Here is a 21123-nt window from a genome sequence, read left to right as displayed (position 1 = left end):
TCTATGTTCTACGTTCTATGTTCTATGAAGCCCTTTTGACAGTACCTTCCAAATCTACAATCTCTGCCAGCAAGTACGAGAGCAGCAGATACTTTGGAGCACCATTATTTGCAAGTTCCCCTGCAACTCACTCACTGTCCTGATGCGGAAATACTGTTCCATCACTGAGTCAACACCTTTGAACATCCTCCCTAGCAGGACCCTGGGTGCATCTAAAGCAGATAGACTGCTGTGGTTTGAGAAAGCAGCTCATTGCTACCTTTTAAAGAGCAATCAGAGATGTTTAACAGTAGCTGGCCTTGCTCACTATGCTCATATGCCATGGAAGAACCATGGAGGATGTTATGCTATTTATTACCCCTTTCTTCTCTCTTTCACAAAAAAAGGTCGGCACAACATCGAGGGCTGAAGGGCCTGTACTGTGCTGTAATGTTCTATGTTCTATGTTCTATGTTCTATATCCAGCCTTTCTTTGTCCCTCAAATCATCCATAATCAGCATCATCCAGGTAAATAGCGTGTGCGTGTGCGCGTGTGTCTCTGTGTGTCTGCGCACGCGCGTGTCTCTGTGTGTCTGCGTGCGCATGTCTCTGTGTCTGTGCACGTGTGAGTCTCTGTGTGTCTGCGCACACGTGTGTCTCTGTGTGTTTGCGCGCGTGAGAGAGAGACCCAAAGAGAGGCTCTGTGTGTGTGCATGCATAAGAAAGAAAGACCATGTATGTGAGTGTGTCTAGTGGACTGCAAAGTCTGTGTCAATGATTCCATCCTGTAATTTCATTAAGTAACTGTCTTCCCCTGTGTTTCTTCCCCTGCCACAGTGAAGACTCTCAAACAGTCCCTTACGCTCAATCACACACACTCTCGTGTGTGCAGACGCTCTCACATACAGTCTTGTACATACACACACGCACACACTCACATATATTCACAGGGACAAAAAGAAAGAGAGAGACACACAGAAAGACACAGAGCTGGTGAGACAGAGAATGATTACACTTGTAAATGTATCAGCAATTCGACAATTTATACAGCGAGGGTGGGAGAGACACAAATTTTCATAGGTTTTGAGAGAGACAGAGAGACGATGACACAGATAGGTGCAGTGACAGAGAGAATCACAAATAGACACAGTGACAGGGCAGAGAGAATCACAGATAGACGCATGGAGAGAGAGAGAGAGAGAGAGAGAGAAAGAGAGAAAGAGAGAGAGAGAGAGAGAGAGGGAGAGACATAGATAGACACAGACTCAGATAGAGCGAGAGAACCAGATAGAAACAGGGTCAGAGAGATAGATAGAGAGGCACCATGGCTCAGTGGCTAGCACTGCTGCCTCACAGCACCAGGGACCCAAGTTCTCTCCCATCCTTGGGTGACTGTGTGAAGTTTGCACATGGTCTCCAAGTCTGTGTGACTTTCCTCCGGGTGCTCAGTTTTCCTTCCACGGTCCAAAGGTGTACAGGGTAAGTGGATTGACCACGCTAAATTGTTCAGCAATGTACATAACAAGTGGGTTATGGGGGTGTGTGTTTTGGTGGGAGGCTCTGAAGGATAGTACAGCCTTATTGGGCTGAATGGCCTGTTTTCACACTGTAGGGAATCCATGAATGAAAGAAACAGATATTCACAGGGACATAGAGAGATTACTGATATATATAGGGACACAAACAGAACCACAGGTAGACACATGGAGCAGAGAGAGATTATCACACTTATGAACCGAACAAAGAGACATCGCAGCTACATTCAGCAACATGGAGTGAGATTATTCACAGAAAGAGAGACAGACAAACAGATTCACAGAGAAACGGCATGAGACAGATAGAGAAAGAGACAAAGCTAAGATGAAAACGATGACACTGTTATCACAAGGAGAAATGGAGACTGAGACAGACACTCTCTCTCCTTTACCATGAGTACAGGGGGACAGAGTTGTACATCATTTAAAGGTCCCTACAGGGATCACTCAGGATTATACAGCATCTCCTCCCAAAAATGATCTTCCACAACAACACCCACTATTCCAAGATTGACTGCTTTCACCCTTTTGGGAACATGCACATCCCCGTTCTCTGCTCCCAGACACAGAGCACACTGACTCCGAACGATATTCCCATTGCAATGCTGTCACTGGGTCTGAATCCATGAAGTGCCACCCTCACAACACTGTGGGTGAGCTACATCTCATGGACTGTGAAGGGTTCACATCCTGACTGATTGTCACTCATATCCCATGAAGGAAGTAGAAGAATATTGGACACTGGAGAAGGAGAAAGACACAAAGACAAGGAGACACAGATGCAGAAACCTTACCAATGACTCACTGCTACGCCGTCTGAGTGCATCTCCCCCACAGTCTCACTGTGCCCAGTTCCCACTTTTCAGGAATGCTGGGGAATAGTCAGAATAACAAGCGCAGCCTCAATCCAGTGAAAGACCTCATTTACTGCAATCCTGGATAATCGTAGGGGAACTCTCAGCACACAGTCTCCAGCAGATCCTTCAACACAATCACAACATTATAATCACAGGGACAGAGACAGTCACAGAAACACACAGGTACATAAGAGGCAAACCATGAAATCCGAAAGGACCGAGAAATAGGCCTCATCGTATGATCAATACTGCTCACACACAAACTCAGCCGAAGTCCAGGGCACCAAGGTTCAAATCCAGCCACGACTGAGGGTGGAATTTAAGTTCAATAAAGAATTCAGAGCTGAGAATGCAACAATGATGTTGAACCCATTGTCAATGTTTGGGAAAAAGAAAACACTTGATTCAGTAATGCTCGTTGTCTGGTTTGGCCTGTCATGGAGTCCAGGCCCACAGCTCTCTGCACAGTCAGTGATAGGCAAGAAATGCAGGCCTGGCCAGAAATGTTTCCATCCCAGATGTGATTAAAATAAATAAACATTGGGGCAGAGAGAATCAGAGACACGGTAGTGAGAGAGACAAGAGAAATGTATACATGGGGATAGAAAGAGAGAAACACAGCACAGGTCATGTCAGAAACTGAGGATCACAAATGCACACAGGGACAGAGAGAGACACAGCTCTACTCAGGAAGAGAGAGAGAGAGAGAGAGAGATAGACATGCACACATAGAAACACACACACACAGATCAACACAGGCTTGACAGAGAGAGTCATAGATAGACACCAGGACACAGAGAGAGACAGATAGACACTGGGACAGAAAGAGAGAGACAGACAGACAGACAGACACCAGGACACAGAGAGAGAGAGAGACTCATAGACTCTGGGACACAGAGTGAGAGAGAGAGAGAGAGAGAGAGACAGATCGACACCAGGACACAGAGAGAGAGAGTGAAATAGACACCGGGACACATAAAGAGAGAGAGACAGAGAGAGAGACACTGGGACACAGAGAGAGAGAGAGAGAGAGAGAGAGAGAGAGAGAGAGAGGGACAAACAGACACAGAGGCACAGCGAGAGCGAGTCACAGATAGACACGGGGGAGACGGAGTGTCACAGATAGACACAGGGGCAGAGAAATTGTGACGGATATGAAATGAGACACAGCTACATTCTGGCCACAGAGAGAAATTTACAGGAATACACAGGGACAGAGAGTTGTCGAGAGATTCACAAAGAACACGGAGTGACAGAGAGAGAGAGAGAGAGAGACAGAGAGCACAAGAAACAAACGTAAGATGAAGACAATGACAGCTCTACTCAGGGGAAGATGGAGAATATTAGAGACAGTGTGTAAAACCTTAATGACTCTAGCCCTTTACCATCAGTTCAGAAGGACAGATCTATGCATCATTTGCAACATCCTCTGCAAGTATCATCAGGGTTATTCAGCACCTCCTTCCAAAAATGATTTCCCAAAACAGAACCACTATTCCCATATGGACAACAGCAGTCCATGCCTGGAACATCCCCACGTCCAAAGTCTGCTTCCAGACACAGAGCACAATGACTTCAAATGATATCCCCGTTCTGACCCTGTCACTGGGTTCGAATCCCATCTTCACAATACTGTGGGTGAGCTACACCACATGGATTGCAGAGGGTTCCCTCACTGACCGATAGACACTCATATCCCATGAAGAATCTGGAAGAAGGAGAGAAATAGAAGCATGCAGGAACAAAGGGAGGCTCAAAGATACACCCAGAGACAGAGCAGGGAAATTAGCACAGATTTGGTCTGAAGTTGCTCTGTGGGATCTGAGGGATACTCGATGGGCCAGCTGTCATTCCCCTTCACTACCTGCCCTCAGAAAGGCGATGGTGGTTGGTTTCGCTGACCCAAAGCAATCCACCTGATTTAGGGAAGGCCAGAGCGTGAGTTAGGAAGGAGTTCCTGGGTGAGACACAGTGCCAGGGAAGGAGCAACCATCTTGATCACAGCCAGGACATCGTGCCTCTTGCAGGACACATGCAGGTGGGTGGCAGATGAACTCCAAGTGCTTCTGTCACCCTGGTCATTCTCGGTGGTGAGGGGTCATATAGTCAATGGGAACAAGTGTTGGAATGTTGCTCCTATTGTTGTTGCTGTGGGACTCATGCCTGACCCTCTGCATTGAAGGAGAGAGGGAGAGAGGATAAGTATACAGTTAGAGAGTTAATGTCGTGAGGGTGGGAGAGATAGATGTAGATATTTGGAGGCGGGGGCGGGGTGTGGTGAGAGAGAGAGAGAGAAATAGGGACAGAAAGAGTGAAACACACGCACAGACACACACAGACAGACAGACACACACACACACAACAATTGAGTGAGAGACAGAGAGATACAGAAACAGAGGGAAATTGATAGACACAGTGACAGAGAGAGATCATCACACATAAACTGAGACAGAGACAGATTCACAGCTGCATTCAGGGATATGGAGAGAAATGTGCAGGAACACACAGGGTCAGAGAGAGACCAAAAAGATTCACAGAGGGACAGAGAGAGAGAGAGAGAGCACAAGATAGAGAGCAAGAGTCATAAATGTAAGGTGAAGATAATGACAGATTTACACAGGGACAAATGGGGAATGAGAGCAACACCCTTCACCATCAATTCAGAGAGACAGAGTTGTGCTCCATTTCCAAGCACCTACAGAGATCACTTTGGATTATTCAGCATCCCCTTCCAGAAATGGTCTTCCAAAACAGCACCCACTATTCCTGATTGGACAAGAGCAGTCCATGCCTGGAACATGACCATCTCCAATCTCTGCTCCCAGACACAGTGCACACTGGCCCGAATGATATTCCCATTCTGACACTGTCACTTGGTCTGAGTCCAGGAAGTGCCACCCTCACAATGCTGTGGGTGAGCTACACCGCATGGGCTGCAAAGGGTTCAATCACTGGCTAATGGCCACTCACATCCCATGAAGGAACTGGAAGAATATTGGACACTGGAAGAGGGGGACAGAGAGAGAGAGAAAGAGAGAGAGAGAGAGAAACACACAAGGACAAGGGGAGGTTCAAAGATACACACAAAGACAAAGAGCGCGAGCGAGGGAGCGAATCACAGACCGGGTCTGAAGTTGCTCCATGGGATCTAAGAGACACTCGATGAGCCAGCTATCATTTCCCTTTCCCACCTGCCCTCGAGAAGGTGATGGCACTCTGCTTTGCTGAGCCAGTGCAGTCCATCTATTTGAGGGAATGCCACAGTGTGATTTAGGAGGTAGTTCCTGGATGGGGCACAGTGCCAGGAAAGGAGCGATCCATCTTGTTCACAGGCAGCATGTTGTGCCTCTTGCAGGGGCACATTTATTTGTGAGGTGGGTCCTTTCTCTGCGCTTCTGTTGCACTGGTCATTCTCGGGTTGGGTGGAGTGGGCAGGGGGTGGGGGAAGGTCACATTGTTGCTGGGACTGAGTTTTGTAGTGTAGCTTCCATTGTTGTTGCTGTGGAACGCATATCTGACCCTCTGCTCTGAAGGAAAAGAGAGAGAGAGAGGATGATTATACTTGTAATCGTTATATCAATGAGACCGTTTTTGTAGTGACGGAGGAAGAGACACACACAGATAGTCACAGGGTGAGAGGAACACTCTGATCCAGGGATAGAGAGAGAGAGATACGCACATAGCAAATGGGAGAAACACAGAGAGAGAGAGAGAGAGAGATGTAGACTCACAAATAGACAAAGAGAGACAGAGACAAGGATAGGCACTGGGACAGAGACAGACAGTCACAGATTAACATCAGAACCAACACAGACACAGGCCCTGGAGTGTGGGGAGAGATAGCGTCACATGTAGACAGAGCGAGAGACAGACAAAGAGTGACAGATAGACACAGGTACAGAAACAGAGAGAGTCACTGCTGGACACAACACTCGAGATAGAGACAGCTACACATAGGGGCAGAGAGAGAAAGAGACACTGTCTGTGTGGAGGTGGCATGTTCTCCCTGTGGCTGCGTGGGTTTCCTCCAGGTGCTCCAGTTTCCTCCCACATGCTGGCGAGGTTGATTGGCCAAGCTAAGTTGTCCATAGTGTTCAGGGATGTGTAGATTAGGTGGGTTGCAGGGAGATGTGCCTGAGTGAGATGCTCTGAGGGTCGGAGTGGAGATCTTGGGCTGAAGGGCCTGTTTCCATACAATAGGAATATCTGAATTCTATGAAAACAGTGCTCAGCGATCTCTGATGGGATTGGAAATAATGCACAGCTCTGTCCCTCTGAACAGACGGTGAAGGGGTAGAGTTATAAAGGTGTTACACATAGTGTTAGTCTTATTCTCCATTTCTGCCTGTCTAAGGCTGTCATTGTCTTCATCTTACATTTGTGACACTGTCCCTAACTCGTGTTCTCACTCTGTCCTTCTGTATTCTCTGTGCACCCGCCCATGCTCTCTGTCCCTGTGTGTTCCTGTGTATGCGTCTCCATAATCCCTAAATGCAGTTGTGAATCTTTCTCGATCTCACTTTATATGTGTGATGATCTCTCTCTCTGTCCTTATCTATATGTGACTCTGTGACAGAGAAAGAGAGAGATGCAGATAGTCATTCGGAACGACAGACAAACAGAGACAGATAGAAACAGTGACAGAGTCACAGATAGGCAAGAATAGAGAGAGATCATCACACACTTAAGTGAGATCGAGAATGATTCACAACTGCATTTAGGGATTATGGAGAGGCATACACAGGAACACACAGGGACAGAGAGCATGGGCGGGTGCACAGAGAGTACAGAAGGACAGAGCGAGAACACGAGATAGAGACAGTGTCACAAATGTAGGATGAAGACAATGACAGCCTTAGACGGGGAGAAATGGAGAATAAGACTAACACTGTGTGTAACACCTTTATAACCCCACCCCTCCACCATCTGTTCAGAGGGACCGAGCTGTGCATTATTTCCAATATTCCCATCAGAGATCACTCAGCACTGTTTTCATAGAATTCAGATATTCTTACAGTATGGAAACAGGCCCTTCGGCCCAAGAACTCCACTCTGACCCTCAGAGCACCTCACCCAGACACATCTCCCTGCAACCCACTCAATCTACACATCCCTGAGCACTATGGGCAACTCAGCTTGGCCAATCAACCTCGCCAGCATGTGGGAGGAAACTGGAGCACCCGGAGGAAACCCATGCAGCCACAGGGAGAACATGCCAACTCCACACAGACAGTTGCCCAAGGTTGGAATCAAACCCAGGTCCCTGGCACTGTGAGGCAGCAGTGCTATCCACTGAGCCATTGTGCCGCCCTTCTATTCAGCATCTCCTTCCAAAATGTTCTTCCCAAACAGCACCCACTATCCATGAAGGGACAAGAGGAGTCCATGCCTGGAATGTCCCCATCTTGAGTCTTTACTCCCAGACCCAGAGCACAGTGACTCCGAATGATATTCCCATTCCGACACTGTCACTGGCTCCCAATCCAGCAAGTGCCACCCTCACAATACTGTAAGTGAGCTCTACCTTACAGATGACAAAGGGGTCACTCACTGACTGATGGCCAATCAGATCCCATGAAGGACCTGGTGGAATACTGGGGACGAGAAGAGGGACAGACACACAAACACACAGGAACAAAGGGAGCCTCGAAGATACAGCCAAAGAGACAGTGAGGGAAAGAACCACAGAATGGGTCTGAAGTTGCTCCATGGAATCTGAGGCTCAATAAATGGGCCAGTAGTCATTCCCCTTCATTGCCTGCCATCAAGAAGGTGATGGTGGTCTGCTTTGTTGACGCACTGCTGTCCATCTGGTTTAGGAGAGGCCACAGTATGATTCAGGAGAGAGTTCTTGGATGGGACACAGTGCCAGGGAATGAGCAACCCATCTTGCTCACCATCAGGATGTTGTGCCTCTTGCAGGTGAAATTGAACCAGCCTCACCCCCAATAACTAAATCTGAAACATCCAAGAGAAGCACACCTCACCCTATAATCTGGTAAAAGAAGTGTGAAAAGTGGTGTAACTTGCCTCTCACCCTAACCTGTTAATAAGGAGTGATCAAACAAAATATACCCCTTATATGCACTCTGTAATCAACAAGTAACAATATATTTATATAATTCTAACAGAGATCAAACTAGGTAAGCCAGCAACAAACTGAACATTTCCCCTCTAACTGTTAACTATTCCTGAATAAAATAAGATTCTAATAGTATGCTGTCATTATAAATTCAAGTCCCACTTATATAAAGCAAAATAAAAAAAAGAACTTAGTCTCTCAAAATTACAGCAGGTCACATCTTCTGGAATGTCCTGTATCTTCTCCGCTGAATTCTTCTGTCAGGAATGCCTTCTCTGTGGAATTCTTGTGTCAGCAACATTAACTAGTTGTGCTGTAGGTACCTTTGCTTTCGATGGCCCTTACTCCACGGCTTTTCGAAATCTGTGAGAGCCAATGAATCTTTCTTTAGAGATGATTGTCGTTAACTCGAACAGGTGGCAGTTTGCTGTCCTGACTTCCCTCATCTTTTACACCCTTAGTGACATATCAATTTCTTACAATAGAATTGATCCCATTTTGTCAAATGATTAGATTTAAATTTAATTGTTTTTGTTTTGGTATTTAAGTCCCTGGTTTAAATTAATTGGCTAAAATCAAAACTGTTGCCTTGAGAACAAAATGAAACTGCGGATTGGCCTGCTAACTATGCAGCCTTTTGATACAAATGTTAAAATTCAAGTGCTCTTTGAACCTACTAACCAGCAAGCTGGTCACGGAACTATTTCTTTAAATCTCCAAGCCGAAAAAAAACACATCATCTTTTAAAGGGACCACTCACTTCTTTCCTCCTTCTCATTTAACAAACATCAAAATTTTACAAACAAAATTCTAACATCCTGCTTTCCAGGCCAATAGTACTCTATCCAACTTTGCAACACTTTCAACAATCTAGATCTCTGGCAGTTCTACTTGTTGCAGCAATTCAGTCTAACTAAATATTACATTAATTTCCATCACGAGTCAGGAACACATCCTATGGGAAAATGTGGATGTGGATCTGTCCTAGATTGTCCCATCTGCAGGAAATATTTCTACATTGCGATCCTCTGGCTGAAACATGAAGCTGGGTTGTGAGGAAAGGCAGGACTGAGAGCACTACAGTATACCACAGCTGACTGTATTAGTTACAAAAACAAATCTCTAGGCTCATTCTGCACCATGGACAGTGAGGATCAGTGATTCCCTACCTTGGTGAAAACATTCTTGTTTTCCAAAGATAGCATCTTGAATTGAATATTCTCAAGTATCAGAACTCTCTCCAGCCTCCGTGATGCACAATGGGCATTAATTTCTACCCAGAATCAACAAGACACAGAAAGTGCCTTTTCTGTTTCAAGGGCACAACTTCAGTGCCACAATCAACAAATGGGGAGATTGCTTCTCCAACATAAACCTTCATGATAGTGGCAGAATTACACCATTCAGCATCTGGAGCCTGATTAGCAGTTTAATAATGCTGTTTGTTTGAAATGAGAGTCACATCAGACACAAAAAACTTACTGTTTCTCTCTCCACAGATGCTGTCAGATTTGCTAGGTCCCTCCCTGTCTTTTTTTTTAATTTCGAGGATCCACAGTAGATGTTTCTATTTTAGTATCATTCTAGCTGACTTCTCCACCCATCCAGTTTCTGCGACATCTTTTCGATCCCCTTCATATTGCAAACGTTGCTACTCATTTTCTGGAATATAGTCAGTGATTCAGTCCCTGAGGAGGAATGCCAATGTGTGCTTCCTTCAGTGAGGAAAACAAATCTGCACACACTTGTGTTCCTCTGGCTTTGGGAGGTTCCACAAAGTGCATTCATGGAAATCACATTGCAAGGAACATATCACTTTTCCAGGTGTTCAAGTCACTTCATGTGTAATTTGTAGACAAAGGAAATCTGTGTTCTAGGGAGCACAATCCTATTAGACACAGTCTGTTGAACACAGCAACATGACAGTCTCAAATACAGAAGCTATAGTCTTATATTTAAAATGTTATATCAAGCAGAAAATGTCACATAAGCACCCACTCCTTGTCACTTTAATACATGACCTTCCTGACAAGATAACTCAAAAACAAATACAATCTAGTCAGACAGCTAAGCTAGTGTGGGTAACAGGTAGAACTGGCTCATATTGAATTGTGAATCAACATTTTCACTGCAAAACTGACAACAAAACACTTCAACATCATTCACACTTGGCGTGATATAAATAAATGCAGATTGGTTGGACAGGCTGGCTTTATTTTCACTGGAGTTTGGAAGAATGAGGGGTGTCCTGACAAGGTAGATGTGGAAAAGGGGTTTCCTCTGGTGGGTCATTCCTCAACGAGAGGGCACTGTTTTAAAATTGGGTTCACCCTTTCAGGACAGAGATGAGGAAGTTTGTTTCCTCTCAGAGGACCGTGCTATTTTGAAACTCTCTACCTCAGAAGGTGGGGTCATTGAATATTTTTAACACATGGGTTAATAGATTGTTCTTTGGCAGAAGTGTCAGCGTTCATTTGCGTTGAAGTAAATATGGTATTTCAAACACAAACAGATCAGTCATCAATGTATTGAATGATGGAACAGGTTCGAAGGGCTGAATGGTCTACACATGGTCACAGGACTGTGATCTGGAAAGGGAGATTTAAAATGATGGAAGCCAAAGTCTTGACCAAATAGGCAGGTTTTCCAGGAGCCTAAAAGATGGAAAGAGGTCCAACAGACCAGATGAAGAGAATTTCCCAGCTTAGACCCAAGCCAGCTGAGGGTAAATGCACCAATAGTGAGTGCGGAAAATAATATCAGGAATTCTCCAGCAGCCAGAATTGGATAAGTGCAGATACTGTGAGAAGGGGTGAAACTGTAGAAATAAGATAGGGCGAGGTCATGGTTAGATCTGAAAGCAGCGAACCAAACTTTGTAAGAATGTTTAGATTGAACATAATGAAGATCACGGTGAAATTGTGGTGGATATTTTAGAGGACCTGTAAGGACATAGACAGTAGAATCTGTGATGATCATGAGTATATTAAGGGAGAATGTGGAAGACAAACTTGGACTGTTTTGGAATTGTCATGGTGAAAGGGAACAAATGCGAGGTGGAGGGTTTCAGCAGCTGATGGACTGAGGCCAAGGCGAGCCAGTGAAAACTGAGCAAATGGCCATCATCCAATAGGGCAAAGAAACTGATCCATCAGCCAGAAACTGACTGACCACGTAGCGGTTAGTGAATCCAACACAAGTGAATGGAAACACTGCCCAGAGTTTGTTTCTGCAACATTTAATACAGCCATAAAATGAAAATTGAATAATTAGCTGAAAAGAAGTCCATTGCTCAGTTAGAGTCAAAAATTATTTAATATTCAGTGACTGAACGTTACTTTCTTAAGATTAAAATATTGTGTGAATCGGTAATCTCACAGAATTACAGTCAAAGGAGAATGTAAACTTGGCAGATACCTAATGAAACAACCACCTGTATAAAAACAGCTCAGAACAAAGGAGCTGAATCCTCACTGACAAGCAACATAGATATCATCAGTTTTACAGCGAGAGATCAGAACTGTTCAGAAAATCTTACCAGAAAATGCTGATGATGATATGCTCGAAATTTTTCTCAGTGAAATAACTTTGTGATCTGTGACTTACTCGCTCAGACATGATTTTGTCCTTCAACTATGAAAAGCAGGTGTATAGTTTACTGGCCGCCTGATTTACAGACAAAGGAAAGCTGATCGGATAAATTACACTGTTAGTGACAGTCCATCGCACACAATAATAACAGCTTCTTACGCTGAGAACAGAACAGATTCTAGTTAATGAGACGCACATCCCAAAATGAAAATCTGCTGCTTTGACAAATATGCTGCCTGTTTGAACACCATAAACATGTTGCCAATGTAGTTAGACATTTGAACTGCCCGATACAACTATCATGTCTTTCTCAATTCAATAATCACTGTTTCTATGTATTTTTCAAGCTATTATGAGTTGTGTATGTATAATTAGTTCCTGGGACAATCTAGATATTCTGTTGAATAAACACATTTACAACCTGTATATTGCTTAGTCTAATTTTCTAAGTAAAATATAATTTTTTTTGGTCAATCACAGTAACTATCTTTTAAATGGTAGATTCATAATCACTATAAATTTCTAATTATTCTGAGTGAGGAACACCTTGCAAAGAAAATTATTTTTCATGTCCACACAGACATTATGTATTTTAACAGTTTCCAGTGCAATCATCCAGCTCTGTGTACAAGTATCCCTTAGGTCCATAAAGCTGAAACTACAGCTCTTTTTCTGACATCATTTCATTACTTTGTTGTTGAGTTACACTTAATAGCATAAAATATTAAAGGTATCAAATAAGATTGAATTATCAATGCAAAAACTGGTACAAATAATCACATATTATTCAGCTCATTAATTGTAGTTAGACTCTAATGATTTTTTTCACTGTACGATCACATTAATTTCACTGAAATAATTACATTACACTTTTTAACTCTATACATATGTAACGTGAATGTCAAGTAATTCATAAGTGATATCAAAAACTGTTCACATTTTGCTCTTTTTTAGTCCAACAATCACGGAACATGTTTTCCAAAAATAAGTAAATTTTGTCCCAAAGAATCTTCTCCAATAATTTCCCAACTACTGACCTAAGGTTCACATTTCCGTAATTTGCTGAAATGGGAAAATCCTGGATGAGTTGATTAATGAATGAATTTGATTGATTGATGAATTTGGGTAAAGGGATATTTCAGCACATTAATTAATGTTTAGAGTTTCAGGTCGTGTTGCTCTTCCTCAGAACTGATTCCCATTTTTTGTTTCAGATCCAATGACTTCATTTCACAGGGACAAAGCTGCCAATTTGTATCAGGTTAACTCTTGGCCTCCTCTTTTCTTTAGAAAAGATTTTTATGCTATTCAGTCTGGCCTGGTAATTACAACCTGCGTTGTGTAAGATTTGTGAATGACCTTTATTTTCCCGATCCTTGTGAGTGATGCCAGCAGCAGAAATATTTCCTCATCTGCAAGTGATTTTGGTTGGGAAATCTCTAGTTACAAATTCACTCTTATCCTCAAATAGACTGTGTAAACCATAAAAGGTCTGAGTACAAACCCACAAAAACAAGAAGGCAGCATGACAGCCTGAGCTGAATGAACCTGGTGATGTGTGAGCTGTCATGGGGAAAACATGACCATGATCACAACTGGTTAGAATCACATCCCTACAGTGCAGAAGAAGGTCATTCGGCCCATCACTGCACTGACCCTGTACTCCCATAACTCAGCATTTACCAGGGTTAACCCAACCACCGAACCCGCACACTAGGGGACAATCTAGCGTGGCTAGTCCACCTAACCTGCACATTTTTGGACTCTGAAAGGATCACAGCTTACCTATAATGTCGCAAATTTGTGAATGAAGGATAAAAAAACTCAATGTTGAAACAATTTCACTGTTTTTGTTTTAAAAATAAAATCTAGGGAAAGCTGCTGCCACAAAGATTTCAGATTTTCTCTGGAGGAAGAGAATTCAAAACTCGCGCCACTGATCCGAGGGCACAGTGAGGTCACAGAGGGCTGGGACGTAGAAATGTAAAAAGTGTTGAGCAAGGTGGGGGTGAGAGAGGGGCAAAAAGGCTGTCTGTCACGGGGGAAGACAGGAGAGATTAAATTGCAGAAATGTTATTAGTTTTTCATGGCCACAAAGAATGGAGTTAGGGCTAGAAAAAACCACAAAAGATGTGCCTGGAGCCGGGTGTGTCGAAGACACAGAAACAAATTGAAACAAGAAATGCAAACAAATAGGGGCAGAGTTCACAGCCTGAAATTGCTCTTCTCAATGGTGAATCCAGAAAGCTGCAAACCTGTGTGTTTCAGTCTCAACCAACACAAACATGATGGGCCAAATAATACTGGCCAGTCAGCAATACCCACATCTCACAAATAAATTTTTAAAAATGGTCTTGGTCTGCGCTGGAATTTTCTGATGCTTTCGTTTTGAAATTTGGAGTTTGTTTCTGACGATGTTTATAACCTCTCAAATTGGGCTAAAATTTAACATTCTAGGGAAATGTAAAATAAATCAGCTTTGCTTCAAATACATCACTGTACCTTGTTGTATTTGTCCTGAGGGTTGAACAGCACCTGGAGCTCAGAAAGGACAATCTCAGGGTTGTGGGGGTGGGGATGGGGGGTGGTGGTGGGGGCAGAATGCCGAGTGGGGGCATTCGAATGGCAGCAACAGAGCTTCAGCCGGGACACATCCTTCAGGGTCTCACTGAGGGGGTCAGATGGCACTTTACTCTTTCACGTCTCTCTTCACTGACAGCCAAGCCACGGTATGGGTTAATCTTGCTGTGTGTAAGAAATGTGTCCCAGCTACTGTCTTCCATGGCTCACAGCTCCCAGACACGGAACAGAATTTCATTCCAACTGGGTTTAGAGTCAGGGGAAGTACAACGGTGAATGCTGGAAATGTGCTTCAAATTAGAGATTAGCGTAAATCAATGACCTGTTCCTGACTGGAAGTGAATCTGCAGGTTTGTGTTTCTGCTACACTGTTAAAGGTAAAACAATATTTGGTAAATGTATAACATAGAGATCAAAAGGACATGAGCAAGGGGAGCAGGTTTATGAGCAGCCTGTCTCTGCCTCTGCTGTAACCACACAGTATGCACCAGGGTGACGTGAGAGAAGGGCCTGGGTTAGACATTATACTTCACCAACAGTGAGTATACAGGAAGGGTTCAAAAATGTTAATTTTCATTTTCAATAACCGTGTGTAACATTTATTGGTCAGGAAGGGGTGTAACAGGAGTTTGTGCTGGCTGCAGGAAGGCTTTTCTTTCTGAAGGAGACTTTTTGGGGAAAATTTCTAAATGGCAAATCAAGCCAATCATCACTTCAAAATCTGACAGGATTTCTCAATTTATCAGGACCTGTGTATCATCTGTGGAATGTGGAAAACGAAATAACTGGGAAAGCACTGGGACAGATGCAACATGAATGGGAGACAGTAAACTGATGATGAAAAGAGCTTTATCCAGTCTCAGTTCCCGAATGACAGTGCTCCAGTCAGTGAACTCAGATGTGTTCTGTGTGTAGACAAGGTTTAAATTGATTGCTCAACGTGGAGAAAGACAAGGACACGGTCACCATGGAGAAACAGTGGAATTGTGGGAAATGTGGGAAGGGACTCAATTACCCATCTCAATTGGAGATTCACTCATTCAGTCACACCAGGGAGAAGCTGTTCCGCTGCCCCATGTTTGGGAAGGGATTTACATTACATTCAACGTTACATTCCCATCAAAGGTGTCACACTGGGGAGAAGCCATTAACCTGCTCTGTGAGTGGGAAAGGGATTAATTCTCTGTCCCAGCTGTTGGGGCACTAGCTGGTTCACATTGATGAGAGATAACAAGGCAAAGAGCTGGATGAACACAGCAGGCCAAGCAGCATCAGAGGAGCAGGAAAGCTGACATTTCGGATCTAGACCCTTCTTCAGAAATGGGGGAGGGGAAGGGGGATCCGAAATAAATAGTTAAAGAGGCCGGGATGGAGACAGTAGCGGTGAATGTAGGTGGGGAGGTAGGGAGGAGATAGGTCAGTCTGGGGAGGACGGACAGGTCAAGGGGGCAGGATGAGGTTAGTAGGTAGGAGATGGAGGTGCGTCGTGAGGTGGGAGGAGGGGATAGGTGGGAGGAAGGACAGGTTAGAGAGCTGGGCTGGTTTTGGGATGCAGTAGGGGGAAGGGAGGTTTTGAAGCTTGTGAAATCCACATTAATACCATTGGGTTGCTGGGTTCCCAAGCGGAATATGAAGTGCTGTTCCTGCAACCTTCGGGTGGCATCGTTCTGGCACTGCAGGAGGCCCAGGATGGACATATCATCTGAGGAATGGGAGGGGGAGTTGAAATGGTTCGCGACTGGGAGGTGCAGTTGTTTAGTGTGAACCGAGCATAGGTGTTCTGCAAAGCAGTCCCCAAGCCTCCGCTTGGTTTCCCCAATGTAGAGGAGGCCACAACGGGAACAGCGGATCCAGTATACCACATTGGCAGATGTGCAGGTGAACATCTGATTGAGGTGGAAAGTCTTCTTTGGGCCTGGGATGGAGGTGATGGGGGAAGTGTAAGGATAGGGGTAGCACTTCCTGCTGTTGCAGGGAAAAGTTCTGGGTGTGGCGGGGCTGGGGGGAGTGTGGAGTGGACAGGGCAGTCCCGGAGAGAGCGGTGCCTCTGGAAAGCAGATAAGGGTAAGGAGGGATTATATGTCTTCAGTGGTGGGGTCAGATTGCTGATGGCGGAAGTGTCAGAGGATGATGCGTTGGATTGGAGGTTGGTGGGGTGGTACATGAGGACGAGGGGGATTCTGTTTTGATTGTTATTGCCGGGAGGGGATGTGAGGGATGAGTTGCGGGAAATGAGGGAGACACGGTCGAGGGCATTCTCCACCACTGAAGGGGGGAAGTTGAGGTCCTTGAAAAACAAGGACATCTGAGATGTACGGGAGTGGAATGCCTCATCCTGGGAGCAGAAGCGTAGGAGCCGAAGGAATTGGGAATTAGGGATGGTGCTTTTGTAGGAAGGTGGGTGGGAGGAGGTATATTCTAGGTAGCTGTGGGAGTCAGTGGGCTTGAAATGGAAATCGGTTTCCAGGTGGTTGCCAGAGATGAAAACAGAGAGGCCCAGGAAGGAGAGAGAGGTGTCAGAGATGGTCCAGATGAGCTTAAGTTTGGGGTGTAAGGTGCTGGTGAAGTGGATGAACTGTTTGAGCTCCTCGTGGGAGCACAAGGCAGTGCTGATACAGTCATCAATGTTGTGGAAGAAGAGATGGGGTTTAGGTCTCACATTGATGAGAGGCTGTTTAACTGCTCTGATTGTGAGAAGAGCTTTAAAAGATAAACTGGGTCAAACACCAGCTTTTTCACACCAAGAAACAGCTTTGTGCTCTCACTGCTGGAGGTCATTTAGACACTCAAGGATCCTCATTAAATATCATTAGATTCAGACTGGGGAGAGGCCGCTTCCGTGCTCCCTGTGTAGGAAAGCATTCACTTGCCAATCTGACCTAAATTCCTATCAGCCTGTTCACATGGATAACAGCCATTTTGAATGTTCTGAATATACTCTGAATGTAAAAGCAGAGGACACTGCTGAGACACCAGTGAAGACACATCGGGGAAGAGGGTGTTCATTTGCTTCATGAGTGGGAAGCAACTCACTCAGTCATGTCACTTACAGACGTATCAGTGAGTTCAAAAGCGACTTTAGGGGATGGATTGTGTTGTTGCTGCTGTTAATTTCAACAGAGTTCATGCTGAGTTGTGTTTTATTTATGCTGATGTTGTTAATCCCAAATCTGGACTGGAACGTACGTACTCTATTGAATCAAAATGTATGAACGTAATTTGAAACAGTGTATCCTCAATTTCTGGAAGATACGGTGAGAATAAATGATGTCCTGTTGATGACTGCTGCATGTTTAGGCCTCTTCTCTTTTCAAACTCTGGATTCTTTCTGTCCCCAAACTTCGGTTACTCCTGTGGACAAGGGAGTGTCTCCCTTCATCTTGGTATCCAGCAAAGGTCCTGTGATCACTTAAAAACAAAACCCAATCTTTCCGTCACTTTCAGCGTCAAGACCTCATATGTGTCCCTCAGCAAACATTTTGTAAAGCTGTTGGGAAAATATGGTGCGACTTCAAAAATGAAATTCTCAATGTCAAAGACTGAAAAGTCAAATTTTCCACTCAAGATTTTAGCAGAGACAAAGAGCTTGGTGGTAAGTAGTGAGACTCCTGTTTGCATGCACTTACACCTCATTATTATCTATTCCCACCTGATTTATTTGCAATTTGATATTCTCCCGTGTGACAGTGAGAAACTTGGTGCTGATGATTTCCAGCATAAAAGTCTGACCAGGTAATTAGTCATCCTCGCCTGCTTCTGCATCCTCCATCTCGGCAGTGTTCCCCAACATCTCAGGATTCATGCTCCATGAGCAGTGATTTCCTGCATCTTCCTTCTTCTGAGGTTGACATTGGAAATGCACGAGCCTCCCATCACCTCCTGGCACATTGCTGAATCACTTAGAGAACTGTTCACCACTTCAATATGGAGCATACAGAATGAACTGGGTGAGAATGTGTGGAAGCTCAGAACTGATAGGGTCGACAGTATCACAAGGAACAAAAAGGAATGAAGGTTTGGGGGAATCATCTTGATTAAAGGGCTGAGATATGACTCAAACTGCAATTGAGGAAACAGTTTCTACCAAACTTGGAGTGGGCAGAGTAACTGGTTGTTCGTGTCTGAGGACACAGGCTCAGTGAGTAATGTGAGAGCCTTCTGGGGTCAAACTACACTAATCAGACACTCAGAGACTGGGTGAAAGAAATCTGTAATCATGTGTCCTGCATGTGAAACCCATGCAGCGATCAACAATGTGTGATTCAATTCCTGGCCACAAACAACTTTAGCCATGTCATTGATCATCCCATGTTGATCACAGTCATCGCTGTGAAGCAGAAGTAATCTGAGGTCACCTTAGAATTGTCAACTGTAGGGATCAGAGATTTTTGTGAATGGAATCAAAGGTTATTTGGAGAATAGAGGAACAGACACGATCTTATTGAATGGCAGAGCAGGCTCAAGGGGCTGAATGGCCTACTTTTCCTAGTATGTATGTTTGCAGGTTGGCAGTAAGGACTTTGTCACCTGGTACCCAGGACCAGCCGTACAACACCATCAACTTAATGCAGCAAAGCAACTGACCAAGGGTGCTGAGTCAGCACATTCCAAAACCATAATTTGATCACCCAGAAAGTCAAGGGCACCAGATAGTTAGGAAATAACGGTGTCTACAATTTCCCCTCCAAGCCACACACCATTCTGACTTGGAAATGCATCATGTCTTTCACTGTTGTAGGCCAAATTTGCAAGCGTCATTGTTGAATCATCTATTTCAAATTGGAGACTAACTAACACATTTGATTAATTACAGGATGTCATCTTCAATTAAATGTTTGGCGCATAATTAATTTTATTACCTTACTTCAGTCAAAATAAATTGTAACTATTCAGAAGATAGAAACATAGAAGATAGGAGCATGAGGATGGCATTCAGCCCTTTGAGCTTGCCCCGCCATTCATCACAAGCATGGCTGATCATTCCAATCAATAGCCTAATCCTGCTTTCTCCCCATAATCTTTCATGCCATTTACGCCAAGTGCTATATCTAGCTGCCTCTTGAATATGTTCAATGTTTTAGCATCAACTACTTCAAGTGGCAACGAATTCCGCAGGCTCACGACTTTTTGGGTGAAGAAATGTCTCCCCATCTCCGTCTACCCCGAATCCATAAGACCATAAGACATAGGAGTAGAAGTAAGGCCATTCGGCCCATCATGTCCACTCCGCCATTTAAATCATGGCTGATGGGCATTTCAACTCCACTTCCCTGTACTCTCCCCACAGTCCTTGACTCCTTGTGAAATCAATAATTTGTTGATCTCTGCCTTGAAGGCATCTAACGTCATAAGACCATAAGACATAGGAGAATCCTCAGACTGTGGCCCCTGATTGAACACACCTACCATCAGGAACACCCTCCCTGCAATTATCCTGTCCAGTCCTGTTAGAAATTTATATGTCTGCATGAAATTGCCCCTCATTCATCTGAGCTTCAGCGAAAACAATCCTAACCTAGTCAATATCGCCTCATATGTCAGTTGGCCTGGTAAACCTTCATTGCACTCCATTGAGAGCAAGAGAACGCTTCTTAAGAAAAGGAGACCAAAACTGCACTCAATATTCTAGGTGTAGTGTCACCAATGCCTGTATAACTGCGACAACACATACCTGCTCTTCATCAAGTTCTATTAAAATTCATTACCCAAGCCATCTTACTGGTATCTGAAGACATCTGCTTATTTCCCCTATTAGTCCCAATGCCTCAAGCAGTGGCCAGGCTATCAAATGCAGTTTTATTGAAATATTCATAGACAAATATACAAAAATCTCCAAGACAAGCTTTCTAGTTATTACTCTAACCTAAACTTTTCTTGCACTGGAATCTCCATCAGCAAAAAGATTGAATTTAATCCCTTTCGACCCCTCCACCATTCAATGCAAACAGGGCTGATCGTTATTCCAGAGATAATGGGAAGTGCAGATGCTGGAGAATCCAAGATAGCAAAGTGTGAAGCTGGATGAACGCAGCAGGCCAAACAGCATCTCAGGAGCATAAGAGCTGACATTTCGGGCCTAGACCCTTCATCAGACCCTTCTCTGACGAAGGGTCTAGGCTCGAAACGTCAGCTCTTGTGCTCCTGAGATGCTGTTTGGCCTGCTGTGTTCATCCTGATCCTTATTCCAAATTGCTCCAAGCTTTTTACAAAAATCTAACACTGCAGTTTTAAAATGTATAATTGGTCCTCATTATCCAAAACCTGTTGGAGCAAATTCTACGTTTTAATTCTTCATATTGCTGTCACGCTGGTATTTCTGTCATCAGCTCAATGCACTCTCCCAATGACGCTAAATGTCAGCTCCAAGAAGGCAGCACACCTTTCAATTCACCACTTTACAGTTTTCTGGATTCACCATCGAGACTAACAATTAGTGTGTGAATGCTGCCCCCTATTCTGTCCTCTTTCTTTGTTTCAATTTGTTTCTTTGTCAGCTGC

Source organism: Stegostoma tigrinum, unplaced genomic scaffold (genome assembly GCF_030684315.1).
Source record: "Stegostoma tigrinum isolate sSteTig4 unplaced genomic scaffold, sSteTig4.hap1 scaffold_86, whole genome shotgun sequence".
In the NCBI taxonomy this organism is placed as follows: domain Eukaryota; kingdom Metazoa; phylum Chordata; class Chondrichthyes; order Orectolobiformes; family Stegostomatidae; genus Stegostoma; species Stegostoma tigrinum.
The sequence above is the reverse complement of the archived record's forward strand: the minus strand, read 5'-3'. Positions refer to the sequence as shown.